The sequence below is a fragment of the Etheostoma cragini genome, chromosome 20 (assembly GCF_013103735.1).
Source record: "Etheostoma cragini isolate CJK2018 chromosome 20, CSU_Ecrag_1.0, whole genome shotgun sequence".
NCBI lineage: Eukaryota > Metazoa > Chordata > Actinopteri > Perciformes > Percidae > Etheostoma > Etheostoma cragini.
The window spans coordinates 16,103,625-16,118,845 of record NC_048426.1 but is presented as its reverse complement, the minus strand read 5'-3'; the positions used below and the strand labels follow the sequence as shown (position 1 = coordinate 16,118,845).

General features: G+C 40.0%; 1 protein-coding gene across 1 annotated transcript in view; it reads left to right on the top strand.

The window, feature by feature from the left end:
• The first annotated feature begins 2,569 nt into the window (after positions 1-2,569).
• The window catches only part of crim1 (cysteine rich transmembrane BMP regulator 1 (chordin-like)), a 53,373-nt gene continuing 40,721 nt past the window's right edge, over positions 2,570-15,221 (top strand). The window contains exons 1-2 of the mRNA XM_034857523.1: positions 2,570-2,580; positions 6,716-6,722. The gene's annotated coding sequence lies outside the window, so the exon portion shown is untranslated. The remainder of the gene's footprint in view (positions 2,581-6,715; positions 6,723-15,221) is intronic.

Genomic DNA, 15,221 nt, shown 5'->3' with positions numbered 1-15,221 from the left:
CAAAAAAGTGATAAAAAAGTCATAGTATAGCATGTCGAAAAAAGCCATAGTATAGTATGTTGAAAAAAGTGATAAAAAATCTTACTACATCAAAAAAGTCATGTTATATATTATGTCAAAAAAGTGATAAAAAAGCCACAGTATAGCATGTCAAAAAAAGTGATAAATAATCATAGTCAATTATTTTGAAAAAAGTGATAGTATAGTATTTTGAAATAAGGCATAGTATAGCATGTAAAAAAAAAGTGATAAAAAAGTCACAGTACAGTATGTCAAAAAAGATATAGCATGTCAACAGAAGTGATAAGACGTCATAGCATAGTGTGTCAAAAATCTGATAATAAGTCATAGTATAGCGTGTCAAAAAAATCATTGATTAGCATGTCGAAATATATGATACAATTGTCATAATATGGTGATAAGATGAACTGTTTACATCATTTGTACTTCATTCCAGTTTAGTAATTTTGGAAACTAATTGCACCCCACAGAATTTGAACTTACAACTTGTGTTTTCCGTAACACACTAAGCTATCTGACCAGAATCAAGTTCATGTTTTTGTCCAATTTTGTCTCTTTCACATAAGTCAAAAGTCATAGCATGTCAAATAAGTCACAATACAGCATGTCGGATAAAGTGATTTTAAAAAAGTTACCGTGTACCATACAATACCAAGTATACCATGTATAAAAACATACTGGTATAGCATGTTGAAAAAAGAGACAAAAAAGTGTTGGTGTTGTATAACAAATAAAGTCATATTACAGTATGTCAAAAAGTCATAGTATGTCAAAAATGTGATAAAAAGTCATAGTATAGCATGTCGAAAAAGTGATAAAAAAGTCATAGTATTATATATCAAAAAAGTCATAGTATATATTATGTCCAAAGAGTGATGAAAAGTTAAAATATTTTATCTAAAAAAAGTCATAGTACAGCATGCCAAGAAAAGTCATTAAAAATCATAGTATGGTATTTTGAAAAACAGTCATAGTATAGTATTTTGAAATAAGTCATAGTATAGCATGTTGAAAAAAAATGATAAAACAGTCGTTGCAAAGCATTTCAAAAAGTGATAAAAAAGTAATTGTATGTCATAAAAGGAGAAAAAAATCATAGTAGAGTATATCGAAAAAGTTATAGTATTATTTCAAAAAAGTGAAATAAAGTCACAGTATAGCTTGTCGAAAACAGTCATAGTACAGCTTGTCAAAAAGGATAAAACAAATCATAGCATGGTATATAAAAAAGCATAAAATATATAATGTCCAAAAATTGATAAAAAGTCACAGTATAGCATATTGAAAACAGTGATAAAACAGTCATAGTAAAGCATGACAAAAAAGTGATAAAAGGTCATAGTATATCATGTCGAAAAAAGTGATAAAAAAGTCGTAGTATTGTATATCAAAAAAGTCATAGCAGAAAAATTATAGTATATAATTTTGAAAAACATCATAGTATAGTACTTTGAAAGAATATATCCTAGTATGTCAAAAATGTGAAAAAAGTCATTGTTTATCATGTCACAAAAGTGATTAAAAAAGTCATTGTACAGTACGCCACAAAGAGTGATTAGATCAACTGTCAGGAACACGACTTCTCTCTTCATCACAAATTAAGCAAATTCTTTAACATAATTGCAGCTTATAGTATTTTAAAACACAACCTTCTGTCCCCCAATCATTTTCTTGATATGACACACAACGACACATGGTATAGAATCAAAAGAAATGATAAAAGGTCATAGTATAACATGTCAAAAAAAGTCATAGCATGTTGTCAATAAGTCATATTATATAGTATGTCGAAATATTTGATAAAAAGTCATAGTATAGTTGGTCGAAAAATTATGAAAAAAAGCCATTGTATAGTATGTCAGAAAAGTTACAGCATTTAGAATGTTGAGAGCAAGTTGTAATAAAGCATGTTGCAAAAAAAACATGAAAAGCAAAAATAAGCATTTAAAAAACAAAAAGAGATTTGAAAAGTTTACACCTGAAGCAGTGATGATTTTCATTTTTTATTTTATTGTTTCTTTTATGTTATTGTTTGGAACATTTTACATTACATACAATATTCTTTTTGTTTTAACAGAACCAAATTTTCAGAAACCCGGTATTCAACCATGCTGTCATGTGAATTATGAAGATTACAGATCACAGATCATCACACCTCAGCACATAACACAGCCACCTGTTACACAGCAGTACTGTACACTGCCTGTAGAGCACATGATGATAACTTCAGTAGCATGGACCCCACCACAACCATGTGTTACTTAAAGATTTAATGAACATTATGAATGTGCAGATGAACATTATGAATGTGCAGATAGATGAACTGATGTGGATGTTGTCTGATGGCTGGTCTGGGAGGTTGTGTGATGCCTCGGTGGAGGAATCTCAGGGTGGGGGTTTCGTCTCAGAAGCAGTTTTCCCCCTGCAGACCCCCTCCCCCCCAGACGGTACATAGAAGTGACATGAGAGAGATGTGCAGCCGGAAGGGAAGAGGGGTGAGATGGATGAAGAAGAGGGAAAGGGAGGGTGGGTTAAGCAATCAGAGACACAAGCCTGGCTGTGCAGCACGGTGTGTGTAGGTTTGTCTGGTGATTAGAGGTGTGGTTTAGGCGTGGCCCTGCTCCCCAACCTTAGTTAACAAATTAACTCCATTTCAAAGCGGTTATGTCACTGTAATAAAACCGTAATGTTGATTTAAGCACGCATACCACTATACTGAAACATTTTCATTGTGTAATATCTAACTTCTATAACAGTTTTCCTTGATTACACCACTGCAGGTATAATGTTCAGTTATCAATAAGGAACTTGTTTGGGTTTCTTGTGCCTAAACCACAACAGTTGCATTTTTTTTAATCGATTTCGCAGCAGCAACTTTCACAATGCCCTAACCAATCCATTACAAACTTAGAGGTCTTGTGACAGTCTTAAGATTTGGTTTGAAGACTTAGGTTTGACAGTGACAGACAAACAAATCTGTCTCTAGTCCTTATAATTTAGGGTAATGCTTGTTATTGGTCTAAATAATACATTCTCTCTGTCTCAAGAGCCTGCATGGAAAAGGACTGATACCGGCAAATCCAAGTAGAATGGGTGCAGTTAATGTTGGATTAAAGATGCTTTCCAAAATTACAGAAACACAAACCAAATAAACAATTGCAAAAAGCCACAATTACACTGCTGAATTTTGTAAAATATTTAATGTTTAAGTCATACAATGTCCAGGTTAAAGGAGAATAGCTACTTAACAAATAGTGCTAGTCTCTTTGGTACACATTGCATAATGTAGCTGTACAAATAACATATGTTGCATGTACAATATACATAACTACTTTAATAGGCCAGCTAAAGCTACTTATTATCATATCAGCTTTACTCATAGTCCTTCCAACGCCCTGAGACCCAGTCACACATAGGTTTAGATATTATCATTGTTACTAGCTAAAAATGCATTAAACAAACAAATGAATTAGTTAATAAGATATAGTCAGAGCTACAATGTATGTATTTATTGGATTGGATTTATTATCTAATAATCTATTTAAGAGTTTTTGTCTACAATTACTAACTAAATACTAGATATTTGGACAAATACAGTACTCAGTCAGTATTTACTGAAGGCTAGCTGTTCTTGCTGGCAACATGTTTAGCTATCTGGATTGATGAAGTAATGAGGTGACTGGTCTTAAGAGTACCTCTGTCTTAAACCCCTCATCCAAAACAAAAAGACATCACTTAAAGAAAAAACATGTGAAAGCAATAAAAAGACAGATTTTCAGCAACAAAAAAAACATGATCTAAAAAAAGAAAGAAGAAACCAAAACTGTTTTTTTTTTTTTGTGACTGTAGGCGGCCTAAATTAAGTACAATAATCATGGGATTTAACTATACTGTAAATGTGAACGAAAGGGTGCATAAAAGAAATGGGAACAGAAAGACACAGATAAGAAGCTAGAGAAGTGACAGAACGAGTGTGTGTGCAGTCACTGTTCTTGAGGTCTAGTGTCTTTGATGTTGACCGAGTAGTGCCCACATGGCCAGCCCCTCTCTGCCAGGAAATTACAACTCCGTCCCCCTGGAGCCCCGCCGACTGCTGAGAGAAACACTCTCTGTTTGATGTTCTAAAGAGGGATCTCCAATGCAATTTAGCCTTTCATCTCTTCCCTTCTCTTTTGTCTGTGACTCATCCAGACTCATTTTTCACAAGTCAGAAGTAATATTGTACTGTCTCGTAAAGTAAACAACTTGTGAGACAAAGAGAGACATGCTAAAATAAGCAGAAGGACATGGAGTATGTATAACCTCTGTCCCTGTAATCATTAGACATCAATGATGGTCATTTGTGTAATTATTCCATAGTTAACAAAATGATGTTACCACTGAGTGTTATTAGTGTAACCTCACCTATTTAGTAGCTGTTAAGGAACTTTTGAACATATCAAAATGTTTTAAGGTTCCATTTTCTGAGAACTTTAAAGCTGCTGTGACCAGTAATTCTATGCTAACAGTGTATCAAATTACTATGTGTGATGTGATTGTAAGATGTGTTGTTATCTTTTGTTGCATTTCTCCACAAATCTACAGAGCGATTTAAAAGCTGATTTGGACCAAAGCAAACAAACTACAGGTGTGAGAACGCCCTAAAAGTTTTACTGGTCCCAACTTTTTTGGTTCAGCTCCTGCTCTCATGAGCATGGTTTCCACGCAACCATTTAAAGGTCCCATGACATGGTAACGTTAGTGGTCTGCTAATACCATATCTAAGGTCTCTTTTCCAAAATTCCGCCTTGGTGCAGAATTACAGCCACTAGAGCCTGTCCCACATTGAGCTCTCCTTAGGACATACCATTTCTGAGTCTGTAGCTTTTGAGCAACTGCCACTTTTCTCGTTTGAAAGCCATGTTGTCTCTTTCTGTCATAGGTGGGTCAAATTCTCTGGGCGGGCGAAGCCGAGAAAAAGGGTGGTAACCTGGCCCCCTATGACCTCATAAAGGCAAGACTCCAGATTGGCCTATCTGAGGTTTCATTTTCTCAAAGGCTGAGCAGGATACACAGGGCTCAGTTTACACCTATCACCATTTCTAGCCACTGGGGGTTATAAACCTTGTGACATTTTCATGTCGTTGGACTTTCAAGCCAAAAAGCAACTGTCAAACCCAATGTACACTACCTGCCCAACGACCTAACATCTGGCAGGAGTTGGTGGTAGTTAGACCAGAGCTAAAAGTAACATCTACAATACCATGACAACTGAGCACGCCCCATCTACTAGTACAAAATATTGAGGGGACTGAGCATGTTTTGTCAACTGCCGATTTCCAAGGTTAAGACTTAACTTTTTATCCTAACTCGGTTATTGTTATTTTTGAAGGAGAAACTAAATTCCTGTCCTGTAGGCTTTATAGCTGGGTTTAGTAAACACTGTATCTTATAGCTGTAACTGGTAAGCTTTCAATTCTATTCAATGACCATGCTGACCTTGAGCCAATAAACAAAAAATGCAGCACTCCTTTTGTCGTTCACCTTTTTGACAAGTGGAGCTCTTTTCCCCTCGGAGCCGTGGATGTTTGGACCATAACTCAGCCGATCTGCCAGTGTACAAACTCAAGGTCCAACATCTGTCTTCTTTCTGTTGTGAAAAGAGCTTGGCACTCTTTTTCATTGGATAGGGTTCAGTTTCAGATTTTATGCCCAACCAAAAACAGAAACCAGCTTCTCAGGATTCATAAGCCATCGTTGATAGGTTCATACAGGCACAAACAGCTGTTTTGGTTTGCCCTCTGTTTGCTCTGAGTTTTATTAATCAGCTCTTGGCTCAGCCCGGTGATTTATGATATAGTTACAGTCTTGCATTGGACTGAACGAAGAGAGAACATAGTACAGTCTGCAGACGCAGCTGGGGGTGTTTGCCTTCACACTGAGTTGGATTAATGTTCAACAGGCTGTTGTTTGGCTCAAGTGAAGATTGCTTTTCAAATGTGGCACCACCCCACCTCCACTTCGCATCAACTCCACATCCCTCTGCCCACTTCTCTGTAGCTAGAGTTTACCACATTCATTAGGTTGTGTGGGAAGACCAGGTGAGAAAAAACAAAATCCACTTTATAAGGTTAGGGTCTGGTTTGGTTCCTTGTTCAAATGTAACTGGGTGACATCCTTTTTAACCAGCAAGGCAAAAATAAGACAATAAAAACAAAAGCAGATCTTTCATGACCCGGCCACAGTGTCACCACCTCTGTATACAATGTTTTTTTCTGCGAGACAGGTTTTTCTTTTACCGCTGGACCTCAGCCTGTACTCTTAAGAGTTAAGCAAATAACAGCCTGGCTCTGATTGACCCTTGTGATCATTAGACCTGTCCCCTCTGACTCTTGTTAAATGGCATCTACCCAACTTTAACAACCGTTAAAGCAGAATTTACCAGTGATGGACAACTGCTTTCTCAGAGGTGAGAAAGCCATATTGACTTCAAAAATGCACTCAAAAGTGCAAAGCATGGGCGTCCTGCTTGTTGTGCACAGTCACAACAAACAATGTAATCAGCAGCTCAGCGAGAGTACTGATGAATGATGATTAGACTGACAATATTTGACAGCGTGCAAGTATATCATCATTACCTAAGCTAAGCAACACCAGTCCATCTACAAATGAGTTGTGCTTCTATCAATTGCATTAGATTGAACTGTGCAGTCAGGGGATTTGTTTTGAGTTAGCCTCAACCTGAAACATATGGAACACTATAATTTCTTGGCAGGCTTATGTGGCAAGTGCCTGACCTCTTCCTGTGGTTCTTTTGTTCCGAGAGGGGCCAGCGAGGTATCAGGGGATTGCTTATCACTCTGACACAGGATGCCAGCAGGGGTCATGGTGCAAGAGGGGAAGCGACAGTGTGGCACTTGCTTGTTTTCATGGGGAATGAGGCGATATTGTGACACACGGCTGTGCACCTCATCAAAAACAGGAACAGTAATGACATCCCCCGAAGATTGTCAACTGTAATGGGTGGTGTTATTTTCAGCTAGATAAACTTGGTGATAGTGCTGAGTTTGTTCCATTTTCCATGTTGCATTCTGTCTGTCTTCACCTTGGGTTCAGTTTTCATTATGTAGCAGTGCTTAAGAATACCTCTAGAAAAATGAAGTGAGCTGGAATGGGGCAGATATGGTGTCATCTACTGGTGTTGGGTGTATGTGCCTGATGAACGGATGTGGTTCTCAGGTCAGGCTTAGACACTGGGGAGATAATCTCACTCTGTCACAGGTGCATTTCCCTCGAGTGTCTGTGGTTTTACACATGAGTCACACAGCTGTGCCTGTTTGCGTTCACTCTGCAACAAAGAGACAACAGCTGCCAAGGTTTAAATAAGAAGAGTGTGATGATAGTGACCAAATGATTTTTGGAGTTTGTGGGGAAACGCAGGACTGACTTTTGTTTTGTTGAGTTGTTGCTATAAACTATAACAGGATCTTGAGTTTCTAGGATGTTTTTTGATAAACACATTGCTATTGACTGTAACACATATGCATTTCCAGGCATTACAATGCTTTTGTACTTAGCTAATGAGAAACAACACTTGTCTTGGTCAGTGTTGGAAGAATTACTGCAACATTATGTATTGATGTTCACACATCTGGTTACTCAATGGCGTGTTCAGCGCATAGCAGCAGCAATAAAATGAAATATCCTCTTAAACATAGTCAGTGGACAGTGGTGGAATGTAAATTTACTCAAGTACTGTACTTAAGTACAAAGTTAAGGTACTTGTACTTCACTTGAATCTTTTCTGTTGATGCTACTTTCAACTTCTCCTTCACTACATTTCAGAAGGAAATACTGTACTTTATACTCCGCTAAATTAATCTTGCGGTTTAAGTTACTAGTTACTTTTCAAATTAAGATTTTTGCACACAAAACACATTTAGTAGTTTATAAAATCTGATTTGTTATTTTTAAATTAAACTATCCAACAATATGTAGGCCTACAAGTACAGCTGAAACGATTAGCCGATTAAACACCTGGTTGATCGATAGAATTGTTTTGAATGTTTCCAGCTTCTACAATGTAAGGATTTTTTTACATAAATTTTTTTTTGTTTTAATACTTTAAGTATATTTTCTTCTTGATACATACCTATATTAAAGTAACATTTTAAATGCACGACTTTTAGTTTTACTTTACAGTGTTGAAGTAGTATTACACTTAAGTAAAGGATGCTCCTTCCACCACTGAACATACAGTATTACTAAAGCTTTTCATCCTTGCTGAAGTTTTACACATTTTCCTTTGCATGCAGTTAAGTGAAAAAGTCCATTAGCTTATAAATCATAGTTGAACATGTTTTTCTTGCGACTGTTCCCCATAGAAAGAAGAACGAAGGTTAGGGCTGGTCAAATGTCTTCACCCCCCCGTGACCTTATGACCCCTGATCCCCAGGTCTCCCTCAGACCTCAGATTTGGAGGTCAGGGGTCACACCTCACCCACTTTAACTCAGCAGGCTAATGGGCTGACACTGTCACCGCCTGCCACAGTCTGACAGCTCTAGGAGTCCTCATCATCACACTGGGCAAACCAGAAAGCCAGACCAAGGGGCAGGCAAAGAGGGTTTGTTTGTGTGCTTCAGATCTCAATAATCATTAGTGTGACACAACACTGATTTCTGTTATGCTACACACACATGAGCAGTAAGCACAGAAGCTGTAGTTGAAGACATGAACACAGAGGGATTGTGTGTTTATAGTCAGTGGAAGCATGTGGAAGCATGTAACCAACAGAATATTAAAACAAGGGCGACTGCACAAATGGCAGTGCAAAAGGAGAATTGTGTGTGTCTGTGTTAAGAGGTCCTGTGATGCCGAACAATGGTTCCTCTTCATCTGGTCATGTGATGTGTGTGTGTGTGTGTGATTTTGTATGCCACTGTTTGAAAGTGTGTGTCTTTTGCGGTTCAGCTTGGTCACATGAAAATAGTGCTAATGAGTACTGTTCACAGCTGGCACATAGACACACACACACACACACACACACACACACACACACACACACACACACACACACCCACACACTGCCAGAGATTACAAGGCCTGGCATGGAATAATTTTCAACAGGTTTCACTGGAAAGGTTTGTCCTGTGACAGAGGTCACAAGTTTTCACTAAAGATGATTTAAACTACTACCCTCACAGTGAGTTCATAAACACTTGCATACATGAGTATTCACTCATATTCACATGTGCACACCAGCACATACAGAAAGACAGTTAAGGAGCCTATTCAGTCAGTAACCACTGTCCCATTGGGAGACCTTTGGCCATAGGGGTCTGTTTTAAAAACCTTAATCCATTGTCCAAGTGGGGGGCTTTTGCTGGCCACTGCCCAGTATCCAGGTGATACATTATAGGAGGGCATGGATGCTGTGTGTATGCGTGTCTGGCTCACAGAGTTTCTCATTGGAAACTAGCCAGCTGACAGCATTTGGCGGCGCCTGTTGAGTCTTTGTGTAAAAACTTTCTTCAGCACAGCACACACTGTGTACTCATTGTATGTGTCAGACACAATCTACTACAATGTGCAGTTATTGCAGCATGTGAAGATGGGTCTCCATGTTTGAGTCATTTCAGTGAAACAAAGCATTTTGGGTTGTGTTTTTTTTTCCTTTTCCTTTGTTTGCTCTTCTGCTGCCTAATTAGAGACATAGATTAAAGCAGCCAGCATTACTCAAGAGCAGTCATCTCATCCCAGCTTCTTTTGATGGAGGAGATCCGCTTCTTTAATTACTGGTCTACATTCATTCATGTTTCACTCAAATTGCTCCATAGTCACATGATGGGGATTATCCATGATGGGGATTACTTCTCGTGGTCATGGTTGGTTGTTTGAAGATCACACAACTTCTAAAGCACTGATCATGCAAACACACCAACTAACTAAAAAAATCACTTTCACTCGTCAGCTTCAACTCATTAAAGCATTATACTGCCTGATGCAACACAAAATTTACAAAGAATCTACATCTGAAATTTTTTTATCTTGTTTTGCAGATATGTATCAAAGTGCATAGTTGGTAAGTAGTAGGAGATTTATTTATTTAATTAGGACAATGCACATTAATCAACATTTCTGCAAATGCATCAGTGTGGTGCGGCTAATTTCCAACTGTAGTCCTAGTTACGTAGCTTACATGTCTTTATGATGGCGGGAGGAATTCGGAGCACCCGAAGGAAACCCACGCAAAGACGGGGAGAACATGCAAACTCCACAGAGAAAGGCCCGGAACAACCTGGATTCGAAGCCAGACCTTCTTGCTGTGAGGCAGAAGTGCTAGCCCCTTAGCCACCATGCTGCTATATTCATGAATCCCAGGCTGGTCAGTGTAGAAAGAATAGAAATAAATGCAAATTTTCAAAAGAAAATTGTACAAAAGAGGGATCTGATTATACTTTTGGAATAATATAGTTACTGACCTCTTAACTTTTGATTGCTTCTCTGGATCCATGTGTTTATCTACTGTAACTGTTGCTATATATGCAACATCAGATCCTGCAAGGAAACAGATGCACTTACTCCATATGGTACACTGGTCAATACTGAGGAAACCTAAGAGAATGATTGCTCCTTGGCAGGAATTCTGCTAATGAAAACCATACACAGTTCCTCTAGCCAGGGGGAAGATGTGCAGTGGAAACAGTAGATGAGCCTGAGGCCATGAGTGAAACATTACTGCCTAACCTTGAGGGACTGCTTAGCTGACAGTGGGATCAGAATAGTGCAATTAATGCCACATGCTGCAAGAAGTGGGAATCCATCACATCTCTGTGACAGGACGGTCTTAAAGTTGTGTTTCTTTTAGGAAAATGTCTTGATATGGGGTTACTGCGTGTGAGTGTACACGTGCGCTAAAACAGAAATACGAAACAAGAGAATCCAAAAAAAAGAGTGAGCAAGAAAGGGCTATTAAAACCATGTGTTTGGGGCAGTGCCATACAGCCAAGAGAAGGAGAGATGGCAGAGTGAGTTTGCAAGTGACAAAAAATTAAGGCTCAAAGAGCAAAGGTGTGTGGGAGGACGGCCTGGCAATCTGTGGTCATGGGGATGTGGAAATAAAGTTTTACATCCCCAGCTGTTTTTAAGTGCCATTTACGAGTTAGCAGGTGCAAGCTATTCAAATCTCCCTTTGCTATTAAAATTAAAACGACTTGCACAACCAGTGTGTGTGAATAAAAATAGGGGATTTGTGATAGAGTTGTAGCAAGTAAAGATCAGAAGCAGGGAGTAGAGGAGTGGAGGAGTAACAGTATCAAGTAAAGGGTTGTAGGTTAGTGTTGCAAGAGTTGAGTCACCACAAGTTCACAAACGTATCTTATCAGCAAAAAGTTTGACTCGTCTGACTTCTTTGCTACACACACAGGGATGTGTGTAATTAAATATGCGCCCTCAATTTTATACACACATGCATGTGTGACTCCTCACACACAAATCAGCGAAGCACAGAGAGAAAGGCATTCGCTCTCACGGAAAGAGGCGAGATTGTGTCAGTGTATCGGGCGTCCTGCCAAAAGGAGGGGGAGTGAAAATGTTTAGGTGGGGGAGGGGCACACAGGTGCCGTGCTTTAAGCCTGGGGGAGGAGTGGAAGGACGAAAAATCAGGGAGAGGCAAGTGGATGCACTAGGAAAGAGAAGAGAAAAGAAGAGGGAGGGAGGAAGCTAGCAGCTCCCCCCCCCAAAGCTTCTCCCTTAGACTGTTATTCTCCTGTGAGGATGGGCAAATGAGGTGGAACAGTGTGACATTCGAATTTGTCAACAAAAGGAACTGAAGTGTTTTCTAAAGATATCTAAGCCATGACATATGCTTGCACTGCTGTATGATAAATGCTTTTCATGAGCCTTTCCAAGATGTGTGTGAGAGAGGAATAACTCTGATTATAAAAACATGTGTTTTTTTTAAATATATGTGTAAAGATTCTCAATAACTAACTTTCTGGAACTAGTTTTTCTCTGTCCTCCACTCAAATGCACATACATGCACACATTAAATTAGCTGCTTTTAAAAAAGAAAGAGAGAGGAGGGAAAAAAGAAATGTGCTGGTAGATTGTATTTGCACATCAGAATTTAATATGAGCGAGTTGGAGGTGCTTTTCTTCTGAGTCCAATTCCCTGGAGACACATCCATCTCTGGGAGATGGTGGGGAGGACAAAGGAGGACTGCCCCCAAGGCTCAGCCAAGGCATGCTTAAACATACACAGACACACACACACACACACACACACACACACACACACACACACACAGACACACATACACAGAGAATGATCATGCACAAAGATATCAACAGTTGCGAGCACACACATAGACGCGCACACAGATGCACTTATTCGCACAAGCAAAGTACTCAGACAGAGACCGCCTTGTCTGACAACAAATACAGACTTTTGTTCTAACAGAGGAAGAAGTAAGGAGAAGGGAATTGGGTAAAATAGAGTTGAAAGGGACACCAAGAGTTAGAGACATCTACTATAAAGTAAATGGGTGGAGTAAAGGAGAGTGCAGTTATTAGAAAGCAACATGCTGGATGGAGGGCATTGAAAGCCAGGGGAGGTTACTTTGGTGTTGGTGAGAGAACACAGAATGGAGGAAATAGAAAGAAGGCAAAGTGAGGGGAGGTTGTAGTAAGCAGTATTGTCCTGTGACATTCATGTCAGACTGAGCATGAAGACAGTGTGTACATCTATAAGTATAAGTGTATATGTAGAGTTGTTGCAGCTTTGCCAGGCTGCCCACCAACTTCCTGTCAGAGGCTGTCAATCATCTCAGGCGTCTGTCTGACCGCTAATAGCCCAGGTAACAATGGTACATATTCTCTGAAATATAAACAAAACTCATCAAATCTGACAAGATCTAGAAAATAAGCCACTTTAAAAAAAAAACCTTAACTCAACATATCAAAACCAACCTTTTATACAAATGCAATATGTAGTTAAGGGAATTGGGTAATTGTGTTTTGGTTAGTTGGTATAAAAAGTAATAGCTCAAGTGCAAACCCACTGGAGAATACATGGCCTTGAACAGCCTCTAGCCTTGCTTAGTTAATTTCCTGTTCCTGGCGGAGGCAATGAGGGTTAATAAGCTCTACGCTATGCTTACTGCTCTTGATGATGTGGTCATACAACCTCACTAATAGGCCAATCAGAGGAGAGTTAGAGAGAAAGGGAAAGATAGAGAGCTGTCTCACTAAATCCCCCTCTTGTAATAATGGATGAGACGGATACAGAGCGTTCCCGAGAAAAAAACTAGGAAGACTGTGTTGAAAACATGTCATTAAGATGGCAAAATGCGATGCAACCAAAAGAAGGCTGTTCAGCTCCTTGTCTGAAGTGACGGCTACAGTGAATCATTGGGGGCTTCAATCCCCTGAGGAACATTGGCAAGACAGGCTGTTCTCGACGGAAACTTTAAAAGATCACATTTCTGGCCAAGGGGGCTCTACAATAGTGCTGTCAGACAATTGTGATGGTGTATGAAGAGGGATGAGTGGAAGTATATGCGCTGTTAGCCACCAAACCTTAAGTGTCATAAAGTCACATTCTCTTAATTTTAGGTTTTCCAAACAATTACGACAATCTAGAACATGTGAAATACTGCTGAGGCTGTTAAATTAAACACATTTCAACAATGCATGATTGTACCGAAACCAATAAAATGGGGGATGTGTGTGATTCATGTTACAATCCTGCAGCTTGAACCAAAATTAAATGTGATTGCTACCGCAGCTCCACTCACGCCCTCCGTCCCCCACAGCACTCCCCAAATCATAAACAGATCCTCCGTTATTCCACAAATGGTGGTGCTGCCTGGGTCACATTTACCCCAGCCTGGTCGCAGATACCCATGACCAACCTTATTACACACTTACCCAATTACCTAGCGAGAATGGGCAGGTGGGGGTGGAAAGGGGGCACACGCCACACACACACACATACACACACGTAAGCACACAGGGTTAGCAGGAGGCTACCGGGGTCGTCAAGTGCACAAAGAGTGTGAGTGCATTGAGTTGCGTCCAGGCCTGGCCTCTTGCCAGCTGGCATTGGGTCACGATACAGGTGCCACACTAGATCACCACCCAGACCTCTATACATCCTACACCCTACACCCCCTGACACACATATCGCTCTCCGGTTAGTGTGAGCCTCCACAACAGGTGCAGTAGGTTAGGCTGCAGGCCCCAACATGCGAGGAAACAGACTGTTATTGTGGGCCTTCCTTCCATCATCTCCTCTTCTTTTCTCCCCCGCCCCTCCTCCACCTCTTCTCTTCCCAACAGCCCTGGGGAGCAATCGAGAGGTCCAACCTGAACGTGTAACCCGAGTGCAACTCTTCTGTATTGTGTAAGGATGTTGAAAAGAGGAGGGGAAAAAGAGGAGGAGATGGTGCACATGCAGAGGATTAGACAGCTTGGCAGTAAGTGAGGATGTGTGTGTGTGTGTGTGTGTGTGTCTGTGTGTGTGTGTGTATCGGGTGTATTTTGGAAGCGGTAAATACGTAATAAGACCGTGAAATTATAGATTCCTTACCCTGTGGCTGGCAATGGCGCAGTTAGTGGCAGGATTAGACACTCTGCTTTCACTTGCTGACAGTCAGATTGCAATTCATCCATCTGTCAGTGTCTACCAATAGTGTCACTGTAAAAACACAAATATGTAAAATAATGCTCATTTAATTGTGCGTATTACACATGTGCATTAAAAATTGACATTCACAGTGACTGCCCTCCCTACTGTATATCTGCACAGGAAAACTTTGCAGCCCACTGAATTTCATTATGAGAAATCCAGATGTGCTTCTTGGCTGCCAGTGAATGTCTTCAGCTGTGTATGACAATGATTTTGGCCTCCATACACCAAGTGCAGACAGAGAAAGACACCTCAGGGCAAGACTTTCTGCTCTCTCTCTCTTCCGCTCTCGACCTACTCTCCCTCTTGCGGATCTCCCTGTCCTTTGTCTCTTTCTTTTTACCCTCCTCCACTTACTCCTACTTTTTCCCCCTCTTGCCTGTTACATCTTTTTTGCTCTGTTGTGCCTATGCTTGCTTTTCACCCTTGTCTCTCTCTCTCTCTCTCTCTCTCTCTCTCTCTCTCTCTCTCTCTCTCTCTCTCTCTGCCACTCTTATCACATCATCTGCTCAGAGAGACAAAGTTGGTTTG